Source organism: Mus caroli, chromosome 11 (assembly GCF_900094665.2).
Source record: "Mus caroli chromosome 11, CAROLI_EIJ_v1.1, whole genome shotgun sequence".
In the NCBI taxonomy this organism is placed as follows: Eukaryota; Metazoa; Chordata; class Mammalia; order Rodentia; family Muridae; genus Mus; species Mus caroli.
The window spans coordinates 61,653,606-61,678,835 of record NC_034580.1 but is presented as its reverse complement, the minus strand read 5'-3'; the positions used below and the strand labels follow the sequence as shown (position 1 = coordinate 61,678,835).

General features: G+C 46.0%; 1 long non-coding RNA gene across 1 annotated transcript in view; it reads left to right on the top strand.

Annotated features, from left to right (window-relative positions):
* Nucleotides 1-6,524: 6,524 nt before the first annotated feature.
* LOC110306063 overlaps nt 6,525-25,230 on the top strand; it is a 41,289-nt gene continuing 22,583 nt past the window's right edge. Inside the window, exons 1-3 of the long non-coding RNA XR_002379222.1 lie at nt 6,525-6,800; nt 11,442-11,557; nt 12,825-12,979. This is a non-coding gene — a long non-coding RNA (uncharacterized LOC110306063). The remainder of the gene's footprint in view (nt 6,801-11,441; nt 11,558-12,824; nt 12,980-25,230) is intronic.

The following is a 25,230-nucleotide window of genomic DNA, read 5'->3' as shown; positions in this document are numbered from 1 at the left end:
CCACTGTCCCAGGTCAGCTAGCAGCTTGATGACAGAGGCTTGACTGAGTGCCCTTTGCCTTGCTTGACCACTGTCAGCAACATCCTTCAAGGGCTACTACCTCCACTCTACAGACGTGGAGACAGGTATGGAGAAAGAAAGTAACTCTCCCTAGGTCACACAGATAGGAAGGCACAAACAGGACTCAAGCAAGATGGTCTAGAACTTCGCCCCTTTCCTGATATGGAGCTAGGATATGGGTTTTTAAATCTGAGACAGGGTTTCATTCAGTACTTCTGGCTGTCCTGGAACTCACTCTGTAGACAAAGCTGGCCTCAAATTCAGAGATCCACCTGCCTCTGCTTCCTGAGTGTACCGCTATCACCTGGCTTTATTGAACTAAAATAAATTTTTATAAAAATTATATATAAATACTATATATTGTATAAATATTATATTTATATTAGATATTATATCACGTACTATATTAATATTATATTTATATTAAATATTACATATATATATATATATATATATCAGTAGACTGTAGCTGTTGTTCAGACACACCAGAAGAGGGCATCAGATCTCATTACAGATGGTTGTGAGCCACCATGTGGTTGCTGGGATTTGAACTTAGGACCTCTGGAAGAGCAGTCAGTGCTCTTAACCTCTGAGTCATCTCTCCAGCCCCAAGTAAACTTTTTGAAATGAAATTTAAACTACATAGTTTATTTCTTATGTGTTCATGTGTGTGTGTGTCTCTGTGTATGTGTGTGTGTGTGTACATGTTTGTGTGTGTGTGTGTAGCATGTGTGAGAGCATGCCTCAGTGCGGAAATAGAGGATAATTCTCCACTCCCACCATGTGGGTCTCTGGGGTTGAACTCAGGGCATCAGATTTAGCAGCAGGTGCCTTTTCCGACTGAGCCACCTCACTGGCCTGGGACTATTGAGCTTTGGTTGGATGCAGGGAGGATGTGGATGGCAAGGAGCTTAGCGCTGGGTATATCAAAGCTCTGATACCAATTCCTATCACTCTCTGTGCTGCGGCTAGGGTGATCTTTTGGAGACAGACTCAGTTGAATCCTTACAAATCCTTACTTATAAAAACCCAATAGAGCAAGGTGGTGGTGGCGCATGCCTTTATTCCCAACACTCTGGAGGCAGAGACAAGCAAATCTCTGTGAATTTGAGGCCAACCTGGTCTATGGAGCAAGTTTCAGGACAGCCAGGGCTACAAAGAGAAACCCTAGAAAAACAAACAAACGATCCAACAATCCACCCAACGGTAGCTTATTTTCATTAACGAAATGAACAACCTGTTTATGAAGGCCCTTGGAGTCTCTGTGCCAGACTGGACCTCTGCCTGCCTCCACCTTTTCAGCCTTCATTCTTAGTCTTACCCCATCAGTGCTCAGCCTGCTATCATCCCGGGAAGCCTGTGACTCCACCTCCCATGCTGGTTTCCCTGTTGGAAGGCCCCTTCCTTCCTGGTTCTCTGCTCACTTCCTTATTACACCACTATTAGCCTGACCGTGTGGCTAATGTCTGTGTCCCTCACCTGACAGTGAATTCTTTGACCTGATCTTTACAGCATCTCTGGTCCTCAACTCAGAGCCTGACTCATTCCCATGGTGCAACAGGCATATTAGAGCCTTCCCTTGCTTCGAAGCTTCATGATATGACTGATTCTTAGCATGACCGACTTTGAGGGACAACCATGAATTCCACGTTTGGATTCCAGGTGGGCTTTATTCACCCAGGCTACATGTCTAACAACAACAACAACAACAACACTTAATGTCATGAGGACCCAATCGGTTACAACGAGCTTTTCCCGTCTTCCCACGCTCAGGCCTATTTAGTGAGAGCGGAGAATTGTCTCCTCGTTTCTGAGGCTAAAAATGCTGACACTCACCATGTCATGCACTCCATCCATGGTCACCCAACTAAGGGGCATGGATGCCCAGTGTGGATCCTGTGGGGATTCTGTTGTCTCCTTTCCTTCATCATCTATCTTGTACCCAACCTGCTTATGTATTTTCTCAGCTCTGAGGGCCATATATAATCGTCAATAAAAGATAGAACCATTATTTCCTTCCTCCATCTCAGCAAGAACCTTTGCTCCCTTGCTTCCTGATCAAAGGGGAATGCCAAGCTGCACCCACCTGCAGGTCCCAACCCACCTTGGGAGGAGACTATGATGATCAAACTGAATAGTACTCCCCTTTCAGTCCTTGGGGAAGAGCTGCCATCTAACTTTGGGTTGTAAGGGCCAGCCCATTGCTGTCCTTTCTGCTTCACCTCTGTGTCAAAGCCTTACAGGTAGCTCTTAGGATGTTCCATGCAGTCACCTGAGCCATTTGCCTGGCTGTGACATGTGACTTGGCCAATGAAAACCCAAGCCGGTCTCTAGACTTCAGGACCACTGAGGCTGGTGTGGGCATGTGTGTGGAAGGCCTCAGTCTTGTGAGGAGCACAGTAGGGGCACTGCTGAGGGAAGTAGGCTCTGTCCCACCTGTCAGGTTCAGGGAGGAAGCAGGAGTGAAAGGCCATTCTAGATGGTTCTGCTCTGCTTGCTCCCGCACAGCCCAGTTCACACACCTCCAGGCATGCAAGACCATTAGCAGCTACTGGGGAACTTTCCATACTTTTCCCATGCTGGAGCCACTCCCTCACCCTTCTATACAACAGTGTCAAGACGGGCTCTTTTGTCCTATGTTCTATATTGAAAGGATAATTCTCCTCTGTGTGTGTGTGTTGGCAAGTGGAATCATTGTAGTCTATTAGAGGAAGAAGAAATAGTAGAGAAAGTGGTCCCTAAAAAGAAAGCACCTATCCCACATTGTCCTGGTTTATCTCCCACACTACACTAACCTGATCCTACACTTCTAGAATCCTTGGCTGAGAAGCAGTCATCCTCCCACCTCTCCATGCAGTCCTGCCCTGTCCCTGACAGTCTTAGCATTCTTCACCACCTTGCTAGGCAGGTCTTAAGTGCACTCACCTGGTCTTAGTGGCATTCTGTGTGGGGGCTTCATGTCCAGGGTCCTTGGGTTCACATCAGCATATGCCACCTGCATCCCTCTTGTCCATGGGCACACTAAAAGTCCAGCTTTTCAAGAGGTACCTCGATATTGAAAGAATACCAGGCCAGCCAGAACAGTAGGCTCAGAGCCAGGATCAGAGATCCTGTGTAGACAAAGAAGTCCCAGTAGTTTAGGGTAGCAAAGATCCCCAGCAACAAAAGGATCAGGCCCACAGCGTCGCTCAAAAGAGCCACAATGAGGAAAAATACACAGCGCCCGAGATGGCATCGTGTACAAGGTCTACCCAGGAGCATTGCCCAGGAGCAGCGGGAGGAGCCCAGCTGCACTCCTGGGGGTGATTTGCATGGGAGGTGGCAGCCCTGTGCTGTCTCTGCCTCTGGGTGTGAGCAAATGCATGAGCTGGTGCGTCTTGGAACAAGAAGGAAGTACACGTGGGTCCTCCTTTATGAGCATAGCAGCCAGTGGGGCAGGATATTTCTTAACTGTTTCACGGTTCAGGAATGATCCCAACCCAAACAGTATGACATCACTGTTCATTGGACTGGGCATTGCTGGGATCAGCAAGGCTGTGTGGCTGAGACATGTACCTTGGGTGGATTTGCAGTCAGAGGTCCCGTGATCCTGGAAGAGGATGCCTTTTTTTATTTTGTGATGTGAGAGTCAGACAGCCTGGAGGCCCCGAATACCTGAAGACAGTGTCCACACCTTCTGTGGTAGAACAAGGGTTTCCTCTTCCTCCTGCCCTACTCTTCCCAGTGGGAAATTGAGGGCTTTAAAAACTAATTGTATTTGTTCTTTGTTCATTTTTGTTTATAATGCATTCTAAATTCTCTCATCTCCTACCCTCTGCTCTCTCCACCCCGATTGCCTCCCCTCCCCATATGGGCAAGAGTCTGTTGACACCTGTAGATTTTGAAATGATTCTCTGCTTGCCTCTACTGAGTTCTGCAGTTCTGTGAGTTCCCAAAGGTGATGGACAGGAAGGATGAGAGATGGTGGGGAATTGAGGAGACAGGGAGAGGATAGTGTGAGAAGGCTCTCTTGCTTCTGCCTGCATTGCATTTTGTGGGGGCCAAAGATCCCAGGCATGAGCCCCGCTCTCCTCACAGGCTCCAGCATGTCACGTGTTTCACACTGTTTTCCACACCAACTAGGTTTTTGCTTGTTTCATCTCCCACCATGCCAATCTGCCCATACAGATACCGTGACCATCCCTGAGGAGGTCTGCATGTGACAGTTTTATCATGATGCTTACTTACAAGATGAGTAGAGTGACAATCACATGAGAAAATGTCTAGCGCCACCCCTTTAGCAGAGGTTCACAGGTGGGTATCTGTTCTCATTCAGGGGAAAGCCTCAGATGAGGGGCCAACCCTTCCTGAGCCTCAGTTTCCCTAGATAGATGAAGCAAATAATTTCTACTTCCCACCCCCCCCAAATGAGAATAAACAGGAGAATAAACATTAGTTCACCTACCTTCCTGTGTATAGAATACACTTTGAAGGGAGAGAAACTCGCAGGAAACATGTTGGGGAAGGAGAGTGAGGCACCACACAAGTCAGAGGTTTCAGGATTCAAAGCAGAGAACGCCAGGGCCAAAAAAAAAAAAAATGGGAATGGGTGGGTAGAGAAATGGGGGAGAGGGGGGAGGGTATGGGGGACTTTTGGGATAGCATTGGAAATGTAATTGAGGAAATACGTAATAATAATAATATATATATATATATATATATATATATATATATATATATATATAAGAATAGACACACGAGAGGGCGCGAAGTGAGGGCATCTCAAAGAGAGAAGTGTCTGAGGTATTCCTCTGGTCCAGCATGGCATCCTTCCTGGTGTATCCTCCGAGGCTGTTCACCTTTGTGGAATGCCTCTTTTCTAGGGAAGCCGTGTCTCTTCCAATCTGTTAGCCAGCTTTGCTTATGAGTCTTGAAAAGATGATTCATGAGCAGTGATGGCAAATGGAACCCCTGCTGTGACTGCGTGTGGCATGGCTGGCTGACTACTTCTGGTCCCATGTGTCTTTTGAGAGCCTCTCTCTCTCTCTCTCTCTCATCTAGGTGGGTGATTAGTGATAACATTTCTACACGCTGGAAAATCCCTTGGTCCTGGTCAACCAGGATGGTTGGTCAATGAACTGTTACCTCGCTTGCAATGCCAAAGGAAGCTGTTAACAGGAAAGCTCCCTACTGCTCTATCTCTGGCCACCTTTGCTCAGTGCACTCCTTGGCTCCATGGGTTCTGCCTCTCTTCAATGACTGTAGCACAAAGGTTGTCCTTCAGTATCTATGGTGATGAGTTTTAGATTCCTGGAAGATACCAAAATCAAGTCCCTTGTACACACAGGCTCAGTGTTTTTATGACATCTATGCATATTCTCCCTATACTTCAGTGGTTCCCAACCTTCCCGATGCTGTGACCTTTTAATGCAGTTCTCAAGTTGTGGTGACCCCCAACCATAAGATTATTTTGTTGCTACTTCGTAACTGTAATTTTGCTACTGTTATGAATCATAATGTAAATATCTGTGTTTCCCAATGGCCTTAGGTGACCTCTGTGAAAGTCTTGTTCAACCCCCAAGAGGGTTGCAACCCATAGGTTAAGAGCATCTGCTTAACATCTCTCAATTACTTCTTATTTCCAGTACAATGTCCATGCCACGGAGGTGGTTGTTAAATTGTAGTGTTTAGGGGACGATGACAGAAATAAAAGTCTGTATCTATACTAACTTGAACATTTTTCAAGATGTTTTTATTCTGAGGTTAACTGAATCTTCAGATGTAGAATCTGTTAGTCGGTCATGGTGGCTCACGCCTTTAATCCCAGCACTCGGGAGGCAGAGGTAGGTGGATTTCTGAGTTCGAGGCCAGCCTGGTCTACAAAGTGAGTTCCAGGACAGCCAGGGCTATACAGAGTAACTTGTCTCGAAAAACAAAACAAAACAACAACAACAACAAAAACCAACCAAACAAACAAGAAAAAGAATCCTCAGTTATAGGGAGCTTGACTGTGTCATTTTTTGTGTCTGTCTGTCTATCTGTCTCTCTCAGGTACACACACGCACACGCACATACACACATCCCTCATTTCTAGTTGAAAACTTCAACATATTAACAAGTAAAAGTAGCAGAAATCAAATCACTGACTGTTTGGGAATCTAGATATCATTAGCAACAATTCATTGGTAATCATGCAGATTCAGAACTCTCTCTTTCCCCCACCCCCACCCTCAGGAGTGGGTTGCACTGTCTTCCTGATTCTTCGGCTTGTCATGTTCTCCTTATGAACATGGCCACATTGTTTATGGCTAACTGTAGGCTCCAGTAGCCTGGCCAGGCCACAAGGATCCCCTCCACCCTGCCTGGGTCTCTTCTCTGTTCCTATCCCCTGAAGTGGCCTCTCCCGGGTGTTAGGTCAGTGTAGCTATTTGCACAGCTGGGAGAGACCCACAGGAGACTTGGTGAAAAGCTGAGCGAGTGAGAGCAAGAGAGAAGGGTGGCTTGGAAGGAGGAGGCAGGAGACAGGAGCAGGCAGAGAGCACTGTGTGGAGTAATGGAAATCGCTTGGGGTCCCCACCCTGCATCTGGGACAAGTCATTATTAAGAAACACTCACCTGGCCCAACCAAGAGCAGCCAGTGGCACCTTGTGTTAGCAGAGACACTAACTCTCTGCCCCCCTGAGACCAGCACCACGCCCTCTGCTGATGTTTCCGTAAATAAGCCCCTATTCAGTGGCTTAAATGACAGACATGTTTTCCAGGTAGGAGACTGAAAGTCTGAGAACAAGTGTCAGCAGGGCTGGTTCCCCTGCTGGCCCCAAGCAGAAGCTGTTCTCTCCTCTCATGACTCTGGCTGGCTAGCCTCTCTGCTGTCCCTGGGAGGAGGCACTGTGTGCTGACCTCTGCTTTCAACTTGGGCTTGTCCCTGTGTATGTGTCTCTGTGGATTAGGGGGGCCACTCTGCTCGAGTTTAGTCTGATCTTTAATTGTATCTCCAAGGGCTGCATTTCCAAAGGTGGCCATGTTCTGAGGTTCTGGGGTTAACACTTCAGTGTATGAAACCGGTAGACATAGTTCAATCCATAGCCTAGAAACCCAATCAGAAGATCTGTGTGTTTGTTTGGATAGCCTCTGACTTTCTACCTGTGGTAGAGGTAGAACATTACAAGCCTCCAAACCCATTCCTCAGAGACACAGGTAATTATCAAAGGTCAGCACCCCACCAAGGGTGGTCTACCCTATCTCCAGGCACCAGGACCAATGCTGTGATTTGATTCACTGTCCTGGCTTCACTGAAAGAAAGGCTAAGAAGGCAGGCTTTACCCTGGCTACCCTCTCTATATCACCAAACCAATGAACTCATAGCCCCAAATGACCCCTATATAGGTACAACCTTGAGAAGAAGCACATTTTTCCAGGTGTTGTGGGATATACCTATAATCTCAGCTCCCGGGAGACTTAGGTAGGAAGATCATATGTTCAAGCTCTAGGCTAAATAATATCCTGCTTCAGAAATTAAAGCCAACTAAACAAACAAATTTGAAGCATATTATTATTAAAAATAATATTAATCACCCACTCAGTGTGCAGAATCTTATGGCACAGGTAATACACGTTAGCTAATATTTGATAACCTCAAATGCTTAATGAACACAATGAGATAAACCCCAAACCAGGTCAGGAATAGTCTAGGTACCTGTCCACACAGTGGCAGGTTTCCTTTCCACACCATGGCTTAGCGTGGAGAGAAAACACAGTTAGTACCCAGCCTCCAGTGTGTCTGCCAGGCTTGGTCATCTGAAGTCTCTCTGGCTTCAGTTTCTTAGGTTTTCGAGACTCTAGTCACCCCTGTGGGTCAGAGGGGTTTATTTTCTTGTTCCTGCCTCACAGCCCTGCCTCTTCTCTGCAATGGAGACTTTTGTCCCCTGAAAAAACCACCATCATGTGACATCACCCTGTGATATCACAGAATGACAGTCTTTCCATGACACTAGATCCTACTATGCATTTGAGGCTGAAGCAGGGATGGGCCAGCCCTGTGCTCAGGTGATCTTGTATCACACTTTCCAGACCTGACTCTGTGAATGACTGAGTTCCAGTCACCTCCTGGGTGGGGCTGGCTCTGCTGCCCTGTTCACTGGGCATATGCCTTGTCATAGAGCAGGACCTTATAGAATAGCCCTGTGGTGCCACTTACAGGGTGTGTGAACCTGAGCAGCTCACTGACCCTCTCTTTCTCTCAACTTCCCCACTTTAATCTCTGTCTCACAGGGTAATTTAGAAGATTAAATATGTTCACAGTTGTGAACTCGAGAGCCCACACTGTTAACCTTGTCTCTTATATCTTCAGTTTCTCAGTATTGTGGCTTCCAGGGGAAAGGAGCTCTCTTTAACCCTTCCTCTCCCTTCCTCCTCCTTCCTCTCCTTCTCTGATACCTTTCCTTTGAGTGCTGGATTGCAGGTGTACACTACCTCCATCCTTAACACTTTTGCACCAGCTTCCCGGCCCTATCCCTATGAAGTCCATCAGGACATACCAAGCACTCTATCTATCTCTGGGATGACAAACACAAATCCCAGGCTCGTAAGTGTCCCTTCCCAGACCCCTCCATGTCCCTCCATTTCTCTTCCCTTGCCAATGGCTCTCTCTGGTCACCATCCTCATCCCTTGATTTCCCTCATTCCCGCATAATCTGGGGCTCATCAAGCCCCAGTTATATATGTGTGCCCTAGATGTACCCACTTCTAGTTACTAAACAGCACTAGCATATCTATTTGTTAATCATATGCATTTGCCTTTTCTTGGACTGCTTTTAAATATTTTAATTAATGTTAGAAACTTGTATTATCCATAATAGAGAACATTTAAGTACATCCACACACATGAGGGGGGTATTAATTAACTTAGACTGGTGTCTTTAAGCTTTTCTTTCTTTTTTTTTTTTTTCTTTATTTTTCTTTTTGTACTAGAACAGACAGTAAGCTGCGGGTCAGCCATGTTACACAGTGTAGTCACTACTGCAACCATTCAAAGATGACATTATGGCTGTAGGTGATATAAAAGTAAATGGGGGCTGGTGAGATGGCTCAGTGGGTAAGAGCACCCGACTGCTCTTCCGAAGGTCCAGAGTTCAAATCCCAGCAACCACATGGTGGCTCACAACCATCCGTAACGAGATCTGGCGCCCTCTTCTGGAGTGTCTGAAGACAGCTGCAGTGTATATAATAAATAAATAAATCTTTAAAAAAAAAAAAAGTAAATGGGTGTGCCTACGTTCCAATACGATTTTACTCACAAAGTGAGTGGGTTGTGTTGACTCTTGAATTAGACACTGCTGGAAACTAAAACCGATGAACCTGAGTCCTGTTCCTTCAAATAAAGGCTCAAGATACACAGATTTTAAAGGGAGCATAAACACGCTAGTACCAATCAGATACAATCCTGAAAGTCATATGAAAAAGGGAATGAAAACCAAAGTGACAACAATGTCTTTCAACGTGAGCCTGCGCATTAGCACATGGCCCAGGGAACGGCCCAGATCAATGATCTGAGATCAATTTTCATTTACGTCTCCTTTTCCCCAGGCTGAAACTGAGGATCAGTATTTTCAGTGCCTGACAATTTTCAAAGCCCATCCCTTTTCCTCTGTTAGGCTCCTGAGGAGCTCCAAAGGTACCCAGGCCTCTGGAATCCATGCTCAGAGCCTCCAGCTCCCCAACACGCTCTACAGCCCTCCCGGCCTCCTCTCACTCCCCAGTGGGCTGGAGTAAAGCTGTAAAAAACTCCCCCTTCCCATCGTTATCTGCCCTGTGTAGCAGGAGCTAGGGTGCAGGGCACCCGTTCGTGTTCAGCTTCAGCAGTTTGCCATCCTCCCATCAGCCCTGCTCCTGTCAAGAGCTGGGGGCACAGAAGAGGTCTGCCCAGGTTCACCCAGCAGGCCAGTAACAATTGCAGTGAGAACCTGCTTCAGGTGGCTGTTGTACCTTAAACACTACCCTTCCCCTGTCTGTCTGTGTCTGTCTGTCTGTCCTCTGCTCAGGCAAACTCAGAGGACCAAGTTGCTTTTTTTCTTAATTCTCATTTTAATTAAAATTATCTTACAAAATCTTAATTGTGGTAAAACACACACACACACACACAAGTTCACCACTGGAACTATTTTCAGGTGTGTAGGTCAGTGGTACCAAGAACATGGGTATGTGTATGCATCCATGGTTTATCTCCTGAATGCTCCCGCCTTCCCCAGATGAAACCCTATCCATTTCACACTCACTTCTCCTCCTCCCTCTCTTCAGCCCCTGGAAGCCACTTCACTTGCTATCACGATGACTTTAACTATTCTAGACAGAAATGAAACCGTGTAATCCTGACCCTTCTGACTGGCTTCCTTCATTTAGCAGGTCCATTCCCAAGGACCTTTCCTGCATCAGAATTCCCTTTATTTTAGGGAATGAACAGCAAGCACTCTTTTGTATCTGTGTTCTTGCCTACCCACTGGCCCGTCGATAGACTTTGGGTTTCACACACCTTTGGCTATTGCGGATAATGATGCTCTAAACATGGATACTTGAGTATGATTTTTGTGCCCCTCCCAGACCCTTTTGGGTACACATCCTGACCTGGAACTGTGGGATCATGGGATGTCCTTTCACATTTCTACAGCAACCAAGGATGTTTGGGGGTCTCTTTCAAATCCTCCCCAAAGACTTTTTCCTCCCTTTTTAGTTTTTATTGTTGTTCTACTATGAAAGGTGGATTGCTATGTAATTAAGCTGTTATTTTTACAGCAGCACCTGCCATACTTGTGGAAGCAATTTATTTGGTTTTCTGCTGCCTTCATTGGTTGGGGTGGCTTGTCAGTCAGGGCACATGCAGCCCTGACTTCTCCCTAGCAATGTAGAAGCTGGCTTTTGGTAAGAGATTTGTTTCCCAACTCCTGGGATACTCTCAGCTTGTCGGAGAGCCAGAGCTTGGCCTCCCTCACCAACCCTGAAACTCTAATCAGTTCCACTTCATGTCTTCCCTCTCTTGATACTCCCTGGCCCCATTTTGGAGGGCAGGGTCCCCATTACTGCTCCTGAAGCAAATTAGTTCCACAAAACACCTTCTCTCATAGAGATTCTGGGTGTCTTTGTGTATGTGTGCTTAGATCTATGGACCCTTTGGTGACACCTGCTCTGAATTGATTGCTGGGCACACAGCAAGAGCTATCAGACACACAAATCCTAAGCCTTACACCAGGATATCTGCCGAGTCCTGGACTAGAACCCAGGTTTTGGTCACCATTTGTATAGCTCTCCCTGGGTTGCTCCAGAGTTAGTCGAGTCGAGAGCCTGTAAGCAGAGTTCAAGGGTTGAGCCAGCACAGGGTTTGGCTGTATGTGACCTCTGCTTTTTCTAAGCCAGGACCAGGACCAAGCTCCAGGAACTCTGCTTGGGACCTGCCCACAGCTTCCAGAGTCCAAACTTCAGGCCTTTTTGCCCTTGGTTCCTCAGACATCTTTAGGTACAACATCAGGTATGTATTCTTCTCATGTATTCATCCATTCTTTATAATGGAGTCACATTCTCCTCCCCTCCAAAAAACCCGTTGCAAGTTGAAAATATCCTTATCAAGCCAACATCATAGCTCAGCGTTACCTTTAGCCTTACAGCATTGCATGTGTTCTGTAGATGATTGAATACTTGCATACAGAAGTGCTGGTTGCACAGTGCATCATATACCAGATTCTCCTATCATCGGGGAACTGACTCATAGCAGCAGCTATGGAGACACACTTAGCTACATTTGCCAGGCAGGGGAAGATGGGGACTCAGAATTCCAACTCCTGTTTTTATCGGTTCCCATTTATCTCATGCTTTTCTTTTTCTTTTTCTTTTTTTTTTTTATTTGTATAGTTGGGCTGTTTCAGATCATGGACTGCCTCTGTAAATGAGAAAGGGTAAAACACTTGGACATTTAAAGTGTGTGGGTGGGGGAGAGGAGACATTACTTTAGCCAATCCAGTAAATTACTGTTTATGTATGACAGCCATCACTACTGTGAAGTAACATCCTTGGAGTTACAGAGACACTCAGGAATACACACACACACACACACACACACACACACACACACACACACCAACAATTAGAGAATAAGAGGCCATGCTTTTGAAAGAGAGCAGAGGAGTTATATGGGTGGGTTTAAAGAAAGAGAAGGAAATGGGGAAATGATATAAACAAAAACAAACAAAAATGCTTTTTAAAGGATCTTGTGTTTGGGTTGAGATGCACAGGATGGATAGGTGAGACCCCATGAAAGTGGAAGGCATCCCAGGCTGAGGCAAAGCTATGTGATGGCTGGTGGCTCTTTTGGGTGGCTGGGTTAGGGAGGATAACCGGGCATGAGCTGCAAAATGTTGGGTCCTGTTTGTGTAGCCAGTCTGTTAGTCTATGTCTTTTTATTGGGGAATTGAGTCCATTGATATTAAGAGATATTAAGGAAAAGTAATTATTGCTTCCTGTTATTTTTGTTGTTAGAGTTGGGATTCTGTTTTTGTCTTCTTTTGGGTTTGTTGAAGGATTACTTTCTTGCTTTTTCTAGGGCATAGTTTCCATCCTTGTATTGGTGTTTTCCCGTTATTATCCTTTGAAGGGCTGGATTCGTGGAATGATATTGTGTGAATTTGGTTTTGACATGGAATACTTTGGTTTCTTCATCTATGGTAATCAAGAGTTTTGCTGGGTATAGTAGCCGGGGCTGGCATTTGTGTTCTCTTAGTGTCTGTATAACATCTGTCCAGGAGCGAGCATCTTTCTTTTGGAGCTGGAAGCTGTGGGAGAGTGTTTGGCTGAAGGGGCTGGGATGCACGCTTCTGAAGAAGGACCCTGGCTGTGTCTGAACAGATTGGAAGGACTCGAGAGATGAAGCATGGGGACTGGAGAGATACCTCAGTGGGTAAGCGTGCTTTCTGAGAAAGAATAAGGATCTGATTTTAAATACCCAGAATCCACTTACCAGGCCCAGCATGGTACACCCCTGTAACCTCAGCACTTGGGGGCATGAAGACAAAGACAGGAGAACAATGGAACTTGCTAGATGCCAGCCTAGCTCCAGAGGCAGTGAGAGTCCCTGTTTCAAGGGAATAATGTAAAAAGTGATAGAGCAGGACACCAGAGTCCTCCTCTAGACTCTGCACATTGGCAATAGCACCCATACATGTGTGTATAACATGTACATGGCTTGCATACACACACACACACACACACACACACACACAGAGAGAGAGAGAGAGAGAGAGAGAGAGAGAGAGAGAGAGAGAGAGAGAAAGAAAGAGAACAAGAGCATGGTAGGCAGGAGGCATGTTATAGTAAGCCAGGCCAGAAGAGCATATTGAGGCGGTATCAGCAGACCATAGTGGCATTCACACAACTTTCTACTCTCCTAAGCCATTTATCAGATCTTAACAAATTGCTAGGTTCGAAAAAACCTACTGTTAATTACTGATATGACATTGCACAGCAGATCTCTCGAATGTGTGGATGAGAACTCTTGGGAAGAAGCTGTGTCTACAGAGACTGCTTGACTGATCAGAGCTGCAGGGACATAGAGAGGCTGGAGTATGGCTGGTCCAGAGGCTACCTACCTTGCCTTAGGCTAGTATTAGCCCCAGAATAGCCATTCCTTGCCCACCTCTGTGTCGGAATTAACATCATGTTAGTAATAGGTAAAAACCCTTTTAGAATCTATTACTGAAGCAGACAACTAGCTTCTACCAGCCCAAAGTTAAGAATGTCCTCAGATGGCATCTGAGGGACTATATACAGCGAAGCCTCCCCCTCCCCACCTTACTATAACCACCTCTGATGTACCCACCAGGGACTATATACAGCGAAGCCTCCCCCTCCCCATCTTACTATAACCACCTCTCTGATGTACCCACCAAATATTTTAAACTTGCCCTGATTTATGACATTTTTTTGTTCTATAAAATCCATAAAACTTTATAAACTGCTTCCATGTTGGAACATGGAATTGGGGTACCCTAAATCTGTGTTTCCAGACCATGATCACTCAAAATGGCTCTGGAATAAACTCTTTTATTTCCCTTTTAAGGTACAAGCTATTTTGGTTTAGTCTTGTTTTGTTTTTGCAAATGTATTCATTTTATATAACTGGAATTTTATATTTTAACTTATAAAAGTATTTTAAAGTTACTGTATATCATAAGAAAAGTCAAAGGAGATTTTATTTATATATTTATTTCTGTGTATGTGTGTGTCTGTATGAGTGTATGCCCCATGTGTGCAGGTGTATTTGGAAGCTAGAAGAGGGTGTTGGATCTCCTGAAGGGAAGTTACAGTAGGTTGTGACCCTCTGGATATGAGTGTTAGGGACAGCATTCAAGTCCTCTGGAAGAGCAATATTCGATGCTGTTAACCACTGAGCCATCTCTCCAGCTCCATCATAATACAGAAGCCTGAGAAATTCAATCACATGTAGCAAAGAAAGTGATAGGAACAGCCCAAATGGCAGGCACCCTCCCCTCAAGGTAGAGATAGAGTAGAAGACTGACCTAAAGGAGAGGAGAGACCTGTTATATTAGCCAGGTTTCCCTTTGTGTTGGTTTGAATAAGCTTGGCCCAGAGAGTACCACTATTAGGAGGTGTGGCTTTGTTGCAGAATATGTGTCACTGTGGGGTAGGCTTTGAGACCCTCCTCCTAGCCACGTGGAAGACAGTCTTCTCTTGGCTTCCTATGGATGAATATGTGGAACTCACAGCTCCTCCAGTGCCATGTCTGGCTAGAAACTGCCATCTTCCCACCTTGATGATAAGGGACTGAATCTCTGAACCTGTGAGCCAGCCCCAGTTAAATGTTGTCCTTATGAGAGTAGCTTTGGTCATGGTGTCTATTCACAGCAGTAAAGCCTAAACTAAGACACCCTACTGTCACAAATATTTTATAAAGAGAAAAGGTTTGTTTTCACTCACACCTTTGAGCATCTCAGTCCATTGTTGCTTCTTGGCCTTGCTGCCTTTGAGCCTGTGGGGTGCATTATGGCAGGAGTGTGTGGTGGGGTAAGTTGTTCACATTATGGTGCCTGGAAAGCATAGAGTGGAAGAGAAAGAGGCTGAGGTCTCAGTATTTCCTTCAAGGACATGACCTCAAGGTCTTAACTCTGTTCTGTTGGGCCCTTCCTCTTAAAGCTTCCGCCCTTTCTCAATAGTACCACAATGGAGACAAAGGCTCTAAGGTATGGGACTTGTGGGCATTTGATATTCAGACATGTGTACATGTCCCAGCTCTGCAGCTCACATGGGCCAACTCTGCTTTGCTCTGTTCATACATGTGAACACCTGGTGCCCAGAGCAGCAGTTAGAAAGTTCTTAGTGGCCGTTTGTTGAGTGAAGGACTGAAGGAGTGTTGCCTTGCACAGACTATGGGAAAAGGCTTAGTAAGCTGTCCCATGCCCTTCCCACATGAGCATCACTCCCTGGCCAGCATCTCATCCCTCCTCTAGAGTGAGCAGGCACACCTCAGTCTCCAGCAGCTTGTCTGGCCCGGTGGGGCTACACTCACTCCACCCTACCTCCAGCTTCTCTCTGTCTCTCTGTCTCTCTCTCTCTCTNNACACACACACACACACACACACACACACACACACACACACACACACACACACTTTCTCAGGGACTGCCCCTACTCCCCTTCATCCTTTTGTTGGGCTGGACCTGAGAACATTGCTTTGACCTTGTCTTTGGTGCCAGTCCTTAGTCTGGTTTCTGAGTTCAGTCCCAGAAAGTTGCCACACCCTCTCCTGCAGGTACATTCAATGGGGCTCTTTCTTCTCTCTTCCCTGTGAAGGAGGCCCAATGGAGTCTTTCCAGAATGACAGGCTTGGAGTTGTCATGTGGATTCTGAGCCAAACCCCAAGTGGGGATATGTACATATAAATCAGCCCGAGGCAGAAGAGGGTCTCTAATAATCACAATAACACACAGGTAAGATACTCGCTTGGGTTTCCAGCTGCTGCATTTCTCTGTTCAGAGTCTCGCCTGGATGAATCTAATCTATGACTTCACATGTTCAAGCTAGAATAAATTCCTGAGGACTTGGGAACCTTCGTATTATGGTCATAGCCTGGGGTTTCCTGGGACAAAGATAGCACAATGCCTGTATTTTATTGAATGTTTACTGCCTTGGACCATACTTAGTTACAATAGGAAAGTGTCAAACTGAGTGACTTTCAACCAACAATATATCACTTCTCATGAGTAAAAGGTTGGAAGACAGGGGTAGAGGACTGCTTAACAGGTTGAGGTAGAGGTCTCTTTCAGGTGGCAGCTGCCTGAGTGTAATCTCCCATGACAGAGAGAAGGGGGATTTTCTGGAATCTCTGTTTGAGGTAACTAATCCTCTTCTGGAGAGGGCTGTCTCTATAAATTGATCACTGTTCCAATTCACCACCTCCCAATACTATCACCTTGGACATTAGATTTCAACACTTGTAGGGGAGGGGACCACAGACCACATCGGGGACCACAGGATACTGGCAACACTATCTGAATATATTCTTCAGGCACCCTTTCTTTTCTTATTTAATCCTGGGGTACCTGATGGAAAATTGCTATTGTCATATTGAGACGGCTGGGCTGACTCCAAGACAGGCTTCAGATTGGCAGTTCAAGAGACTAGGTCTAAGAACTGGGCAAATTCAGGTAAGTCAGTTACTAGAAAAAAACACCCAGACTTCAAACAGCTAGTCAGAAATTGCCCTGTCATCAGAAGCTGCCTTGCCACCTGGCCTGAATCAAGGTCAATGGGTCAGCAATAGTTTCCAGACCTCCCCAACAACAGTTTCCAGCCCCCATGCTCCAGTAATGGTACTGGAATGTCCCTAGCGATGGAGCAAGATATAGGTCACCTACCCCCCAAACTCCCCTAATGTGCTTTAAATCAGGCCTGGGAGTTCACTTGGTTGTCTCCATCTTGGAATGGGAGACCTCAGCATGCTGGACTTCTGCAGAATAAAACACTCTGCTTTCACACACTTTTTGAGTCTGAGGCATCATTCTTCAGTGAGTCATGGGCCCTTACAGCTTATAACTTGAGACTTGAGGCTGGTAGCATCAGATTTCGAATAATCCAGGTCTATTTAGTACCAAAGCTTCCCACTTTCCCATGGGAAAGAATTGTTTTTCAACAAGTAAGGGGTCAGTTAGTAGTGATGAGCACAGGGGTTTGGAGAGAGAAAGTACAACAGTAAAAAAGGACGGGGCAGGTAGGGAGGAGCTGCGTCATGTAGTCATGTTGCTGGAGGACAGAGTAGGCTGAACAACTGCGGGCACAGAATGGAGCCAGGATTCCTGGACGTCAAATGAGGATTCAAAAGAAGTTTGGTGGTTGTCTTCGTCAGTGTTCTATTGCTGTGGAAAGATACCATGACCATGGCAACTCTTATAAAGGAAACTGTGTAGCTGGGCTTTCTTAAAAATTCAGAGGCTTAGTTCATGAACATCAAGGCAGGAAAATGGTAGACTACAGCTAGACATGGTGTTTAAGAGGTAGTGGAGAGTTCTACATCTGGATCGGCAGGCAGCAGGAAGAAGAAGATACTGGGCCTGGTTTGAGCAGTTGAAACCCCAAAGCCCACCCTCAGTGACACCCTTCCTCCAATAAGGCCACACCCCCTAATCCCTCTCAACTAGCACTGCTCTCTAAGGACCAAGCATTCAAATAACATGAGCCTATGGAGACCATTTCTATTCAAACCACAACAGGGGGGATGGAGCCTGCCTTGATGCCAGGAAGTTGGCAGCAGGAGATGTGGACTGAAAAGCCAAATAGAGAACTCCAACCTCGCAACAAGATGAGGGACCACGGAAGGATTTGACACAGAAAGAGGATCCATGTGAACAGAATGCAATGATATGAATGTATGAAAATGTCACCGTGAAACTCGTTACCTTATACACTAAGCTAAAAATGATAATGAGGTAATGATGGAAAAGAATTTTGTGTTTGGTGCCAGGTGTGATGCTATCCACCTGCAGTCTTAGCATTTAGGAGATTTGAGGCAAGCACACTGTGAGTTTGAGCCCAGCCTTGCCTACTTAAGGAGCATGTATCACACAGAAAAAAAAAATGCATATATGGGAAAAAATTTACCCTGGTGCATGTAGCATGGATTGCAAGAGAGTAAGTCTAAGGGAGGACACAGGTAGGACACTGTAGCTAATCAGAAAGAGATGAGCAGACAGAGGCTGCGTGGTGCCCATGAACAGCAACAATGACAGTGATCTATGCATGGGGCAGTGCTGGCTGCTGTAACAAGCAAGCCTCACTGTTTTATCCACCCAATAAAGTTGTTCATTTCAAATTCACAGCTGGGTTTTCATGGGGCTTCCTGACCACAGAGACTAGAGCTTCCCGCCCATGGTGGTTCCATGTAGAGCTGGATGGCCTGTGAAGAGAGATCTGAGCCTATAAGGATCAGCCTGCGGGCTCTTCTATTCAGAACATGGTCACAGCAAAGGGACTCAACTGCTGCTCTGCAGAGCCTTGCTACTGAGGAGTAATGGATGAGCTTTCTCAGTCCCAAGAAATACGCATCCTTGAGGCATATTGCAGAAGGCAAGGCGGTGCTGTCTGTCAGGCATGGGGGAGGGAGGAGTCAGGAGCGGCAGAGGAAACCTTTACTCTGACATGCTCCTGTTGGCTCATGAGCTAGTTCACAGCGAACAGCTCCCTTTCCAAATCCTTTACTTCCAACCAACTCACAAGTGCTTGCCAAAATTTTACATTCCCTCCTGATTCAACATCATGCAGGCCATTCCAATCTTGTCTGGTCAGCTTTGGGCTACCTTTTGTATTATTAACAGTTAACTTTATTCAGTGTGGTATATGAGCTTTCTATGGACATTCCCAAGTAACGTGCCAAAGGAAACAAACATTTTTATTTTTAATTATTAACCATTGCACAGTTGTGAAGATAAGGGCCATGGAAAAGTAATTTGGCCAAGATCAAGGAACGGGGAAAGCCCAGGAAGGAAGTGTAGACTGTATCTAGGGTCTGTACACTTAGCCTACATTTCATGTCATGCCATATGCTCGGTAAGATTATATTACCTTAATTTTTTCTTTTTTTAATTAAAATGACACTACATCATTTACCTCCTTAAAAAGTTGTTACATCATTTGCCCACTTTTTCTTCCTCCCATGTATCCTTCCACCTCCTTCCTTGTTCCCTCTTAAAATCATAGCCTTTATTTTTAATTATTTTTAAATATATAAACACAACCTGCTAGTCCATTTAGTGTTACTTGTATATATATGATTTCATGGTTGACCATTACATCTGCATCTAAGACTCAAGGAACACCTCAGAAGAGGGACTAGAAAGACGGTGAGAGCCAGAGAACCAGGAAATCTGTGAGACCGTGTCTTTTAGAAATGACAGGGAAATTCCACCCACAATCCCTCAGCAATATGGCTTCCTAAACAAGACTCAAACAAGTGCAAAAGCAGCAGCCATGCTAACATGGTTGAGGAAAAGATCTCACTGACCCTCCCTGTAGCCAGAGAAGTGCAGGAACCTAAGGCATGCTGAGACCAGGAGAAATCGTCTTCCCTAAGGGTGAGACCTCCTGAGAGCTTACCTTAGTTTTGACAGCAATAGACATTGATACAAGAAATAGACAGACAGACAGGCAGACAGACAGACAGATGGGTGGATGGAGAGAGAGAGAGAGAGAGAGAGAGAGAGAGAGAGAGAGAGAGCTGTTCTCTCTATCCATGGCTGGTTATATGGAGAGAACTTCACCTACCTCTGTCTCATTAGAACAGGTGGGGCAGCCTGAGGGACCACATGTGAATCTATAGCCCTGTGTGAGTGTACTTTCCCCCACCTGGGTGTCAGGTCTGGAAAAGGTTCAGTTGCCTCAAAAAGGGGAGAGAGGGAGGGATCACAAATGGCAAACCTTGCCACTTACTCTCCCTTCTGTCTCTCTTGGGATATTAGAACATTTTCAGGTACAAAAAGAAGAAAGAAACAGCAAAAAGAAAAAGAAAAAAAAACCTACATCCACTTGAACTTAAGTTTTCAGGCTCTTGTTTCCCCTAAGTACCTCCAGTCCTCCGTAACTGTGCGTTCCTGCTTCCTCAGCACCTCTTCTCACAGCGAAGTCCACAGATGCTCAAGTCCCTCACAGAAAATGCCATCATATTTACATATAGCCTATGCACATCCTTCTGTTTAAGGAATGTGCCGGTGACTTCGAGTGTGACATTCGGTGTAAATGCTGTGTGAATGCCGTGCTTTCTAACTGAGAGAGGGTAATGACATGTTCAGTATGGACAGAGTTTTCTCATTGTCAGTCTTCCGTTGGTTGAATCTGCAGTTAGATCCTGCGAACAATGACTATAAAGTGTATAATAGATGTCAGCCTAGTAATGTGTATTTGGAGTTCATACGAAGCCATGGACCTTTTAATCATTTGCAAGAGAATCCTGGGTGGCCCTGCGTTACCTAGTAGCTCGCTAGACAGCACCAAGGTCACAGACATCTTCCCACTTTCTATTGTGTTATGAACGTGGTAACAGCTTCCGTTCTCAGGGTCACCTAGAGGACTTGAGGTGGCAGTTGTAGCTCCCACCATCATATCTAAATCTGAATCAGGGGCAATGGCTTCAGGCAGATGCTCTTTTGTTGTTTCCTGAGCAATTGTTCACATGCAAATCCCTGCTCAACTCTTACCAGGGAGGCCAGTGGGTATCTGCAAGGAAAAAAAAATCACATTTATCTGGTTACACTGCTATTTCTGATAAAAATAGAGGTTTTATTTAGTCAGGGTTTCTATTCCTGCACAAAACATCATGACTGAGAACCAAGTTGGGGAGGGAAGGGTTTATTCAGCTTACACTTCCACATTGCTGTTCATCACCAAAGGAGGTCAGGACTGGAACTCAAGCAGGTCAGGAAGCAGGAGCTGATGCAGAGGCCATGGAGGGATGTTCCTTACTGGCTTGATTCCCCTGGTTTGCTCAGCTTGCTTTCTTATAAAACCCCAAATTACCAGCCCAAGGATGGCACCACCCACAATAGACCCTTCAACCCTTGATCACTAATTGAGAAACTGCCTTACAGCTGGATCTCATGGAGGCATTTCCTCAAGGGAGGCTCCTCTCTCTGTGATAACTCCAGCTTGTGTCAAGTTGACACACAAACCAGCCAGTACAAATACACTGGGGAAAAATATACCAGACAGGCAAGTCGGACTGTCTGACACTTCTTCCCAGGCTCCAGCTCTCTGGCCGAATCATGTCAAAGGGTTATATCATTTCTTGAAGTAAGACATATAAGGGAGAAAGGATTGAGTGTAGAACAGGTTGAGTGTAAGCTACTGGAGGTGTTTTAGGAAGTTTTTCTCTTCTTTTCTTTTGTTTTAGATATATTTTTTATTTTTGCTTATGGGCACAGGTGTGTTCCTGTGTGAATACATGCCACGTGTGAATGGGTGCCCAAGGAGTCCAGCAAAGATTTTAAGAGTCTTTGGAACTGGAATTACAGGCACTTGTGACTACTCCCTGTTCCACGTGGGTTCTGGAACCTGAGCTGAGATCCTTGGGAAGAGCAGTAAGCACTCTTAGCCACTGATACATCTTTTCAGTCCCCAGGTGAAGATTTCTATGGTGGGCAGAATGATGGAGCCTCCCAAAGATGCCTAGTTGGAATCCCTGGAGCTTGTGGGTAGGTTGCCTTACCTGGAGAAGAGGACTTTGCTGATGGGACAGAGAATACTAGAGGTTGAGCTCCACCCTACCCAATGTACATGATGTCCCTGTCCCCAGGCTTCCAGAATGTGACTGTATCTTAGGCAAGGTCTTTAAGAGGTAACTTATATTAAAGGAGAACACGTGAGTAATGCTGGTCAAACATGGCTGGTGGCCTGGTAAGGACATGAGATTAGTCCACAGACCTGCATGGATGAGGGGACCACATCCGGACACAGAGAGGACATACCATCTGTCAGTCAAGGACACTGGCCTCAAAAAAACCCATCTCTGGTCCCTTTCCACCACCTCTCAGCTTCCATAGCTACAGAAATAGACGGCATCTGCTGCCTAAACCACCTGCTCTGTGGGGCTTTGTCATAGAAGTATTAGCCAGCTAGAACAAAGAATCTGAGCTTGAGAGCTTTTCCTGTGAACCTGACATAAGGTCTCAGTAGAAGAGGCCCACATAAGGCCGAGAGCAAAATTCTTTATGAGGCAGGGAGGAGACAAGAGCAGATGGGATGACATTGGAAGCCAAACCCTTCAAATTTCTCTCTCTGGAAATGGAGTCTACAAATGGGAACATAGACAGCCAATGCAAGCTGTATAAAGTAGGGGATGAATTCCTCCCGGGCCCTCTAGAGGGAATGGTGGTCATGACCATGCCTTGCTTTAGCCCTCTGAGATCCACCTTGGATCCTCCAGAGGTGTAGGATAACACCTTTTAAATAGTCACAGTAAGAAGCTGACACAACCATCCACCCAAAATCAGACGCATCGTGATGGTTTTGGGGTCACCCTTCTACATAGTCACAAAATCATTGTCATGTAAGTCATTCAGAGAACTGCTTAATTTTTTCTTAAGGTTTATTTATTTTTAATTTTTGTGTATGTGTGTGGGTTTTTTTTTGTTTGTTTGTTTGTTTTTGTTTGTTTTCTGAGACAGGGTTTCTCTGTGTAGCCTTGGCTGTCCTGGAACTCACTTTGTAAACCAGGCCGGCCTCAAACTCAGAAATCCTCCTGCCTCTGCCTCCTGAGTGCTGGGATTAAAGGCATGTGCCACCACACCCGGGCTGTATGTGTGTTTTAACCGAATGCATATCCATGCACAGGGCCTACAGAGGCCAGAAGAGGGCATTGGATCCCCTGGGACTAGAGTTACAGAGGGCTGCGAGCCACCATGTGGGTACTGGGGATTGAACTGGGGTCTTTTTGAAGAGTAGCCAGTGTTTTTAACCACTGAGCTCGCTCTCTCTCTCTCCAGGCCTAGAGAAAAGTAAAGAAAAGATGGGGACTGGTGAAGGGAAAGTTCCAGAAAAGGGCAAAACCATAATGCCGGTGTGTTGAAGGTTGGGTTTCTGAACAGTGTAGACAGGCAGAACTGTGGGGAGCCCTTGATCCCCCAACCCTGAGCATATTTTCCAAACATGCACCTATGTCAGAATTTGAAGGCTGAGATGGATGGGTTTCAGAGAAAGACTGCAAAATAGAGCAGGACCAGAGGTCAAGGTGGGCCTGTGAGCAGCCCTCTTTTCTCTTGCCTGGTCCTCCTCCCCCTAAGTCTGATGTAGGAAACCTGGTGTATCTGTATTTCAGAGGCTGGCTTGGCAGCCATCATCCGTGCACCCCTCCCCCCAGTCCCCCATGATTATATTGTGTTATACCTGAGGATTCCCTTGTCTTTTTTCTCTGGGGATTATCCTGATTGTTTCAGAGTTTTCATTATGCATTCAGGGTTGGCGGTGGGTTTGGGTGTGGGCTAGAGATGTGTAAAGAAGGGAGCAAAACAAAGGAGGCGTTCAGAGCCTGAGAGGTCACTGGTGCAGCTGAGGCTGCAAACGGTTTCCAATGCAGCCCAGGAAAAACACACTTCTGAACCCACTGGTGTTTTGTCATTTATTGAAGACAATTCCAGCTTAGTATGTGTGACTGACTGATTGAAGGACATTGACAATGACTCCCCTCCCCCCTTTTTACAGTCACTTTAGTGGCTTTTCCAGAGGAACCTGCAGGACAGTGGGAGATGGTCTCATTTGGGGGTACCCTTTAGTGAACCTGTCTTTTCCCTTAGAGTATAAGACCTAGATTATGAGGTGGCCTGGGGTTCCTCTCATATGTACCTGCAGGTTGCAGGAAAACAGAGCATAGTCCTTCTCAGACAGAAGTCCTTCCTGCAGACCTAAGGAGCTTGGTTACAGAGTGAAAGTTCTGGCTTGGGCCAGCAGAGTCTCTGAGGCTGCCTGACACTGTCAGATTGAAGTCTCGGGCATGGACAGCTGTCCTCACGCAGGCTGAGCACAGATAGGCTTCTAGGGAGGGAGAGGAGAGTAAGCTCCAAATGGATCCTTTCCTACTTTGATTTGCATTTGGAGCATCTCTCCTGAACCTGGTCTCTGCTTGCCTCATCTAGACCACAGATTCATTCTGGAATGTTCTTTCTTCAGGTTAAGTTCTGGGTCTCTATATTGGACTTGTGGGATCCCTCTGCACCACCATCGTCTCAGAGTAGTCGCAAGGATGCTTCTGAGGAGCCGTGCATGAAGCTGGCTCTGTTTTTATTCTCTCTGGCAGCCCTCTTGAGAAGGGAAATGTAGCAATGAGGGTGTAATTTAGAAGTGGGCAGGGGTGAAGGCAGCCTTGGAATGCCTGGTAGAGAAGAATGAATATGGCAGGCACTGTTAAACAGAATACAGTTCAATACGACATTGATTCCATTAGGTGTTGGGTTAGATTAAATTCTCCAAAACAGAAGAGTGACAGGAGAAGTCCGTAATACAGTCAGGTGGGATGGTGCTGTGGATGTTGCTCTTGTCTTCTGAGATGACTGAAATCACTACCCAGAATGCTTTGTTGCAGAGACACGGCATCCAACCCGGCTGCACTCACAGATTGTCCCCACCCCGGCTTTCATGAGGCAATGGTCTTTGGCAAAATTTTCCAAGATGTTGGGTGTGACTCTGCTCACTTCCTGACCATCACTTTTGTGGGGAGTTTGGTGCAAGGCCGGGGGAGTTAACGGGTATTTGGGATATTTTCTCAAAGGCTCTTCTTTGCTTTTGTTTGCTAAGTACTTACCTTGAGGGGCAGGGGTTGGGGAACAGGTACTGATGTGGCTATGAAAGATGTCTAGAACTTGAAGATTTCCTGGCATCGTGATTATCCCCAAACTCCCTTCTGTTGAGACATAATTGACAGTGAGATCTGCAAAGATCTTCCCACAGCTGTGCCCAGACAATGAGCTCTCAGGACAATGAGGTGCATGGGGTGTGGATTCCAAGTGAACTGGCTGTGAGCTCATCTGTATGTTCCCTTTCATGAAGGCACAGAAGATTGAGAGGCTCCACCCCAGGGCTGTCCTTCCATGTCAGGAGAAAGGAGTGGTCTGAAAGCCCTGTCATGGAGGCATTAGACATTCGTGGAAGCACTAGGC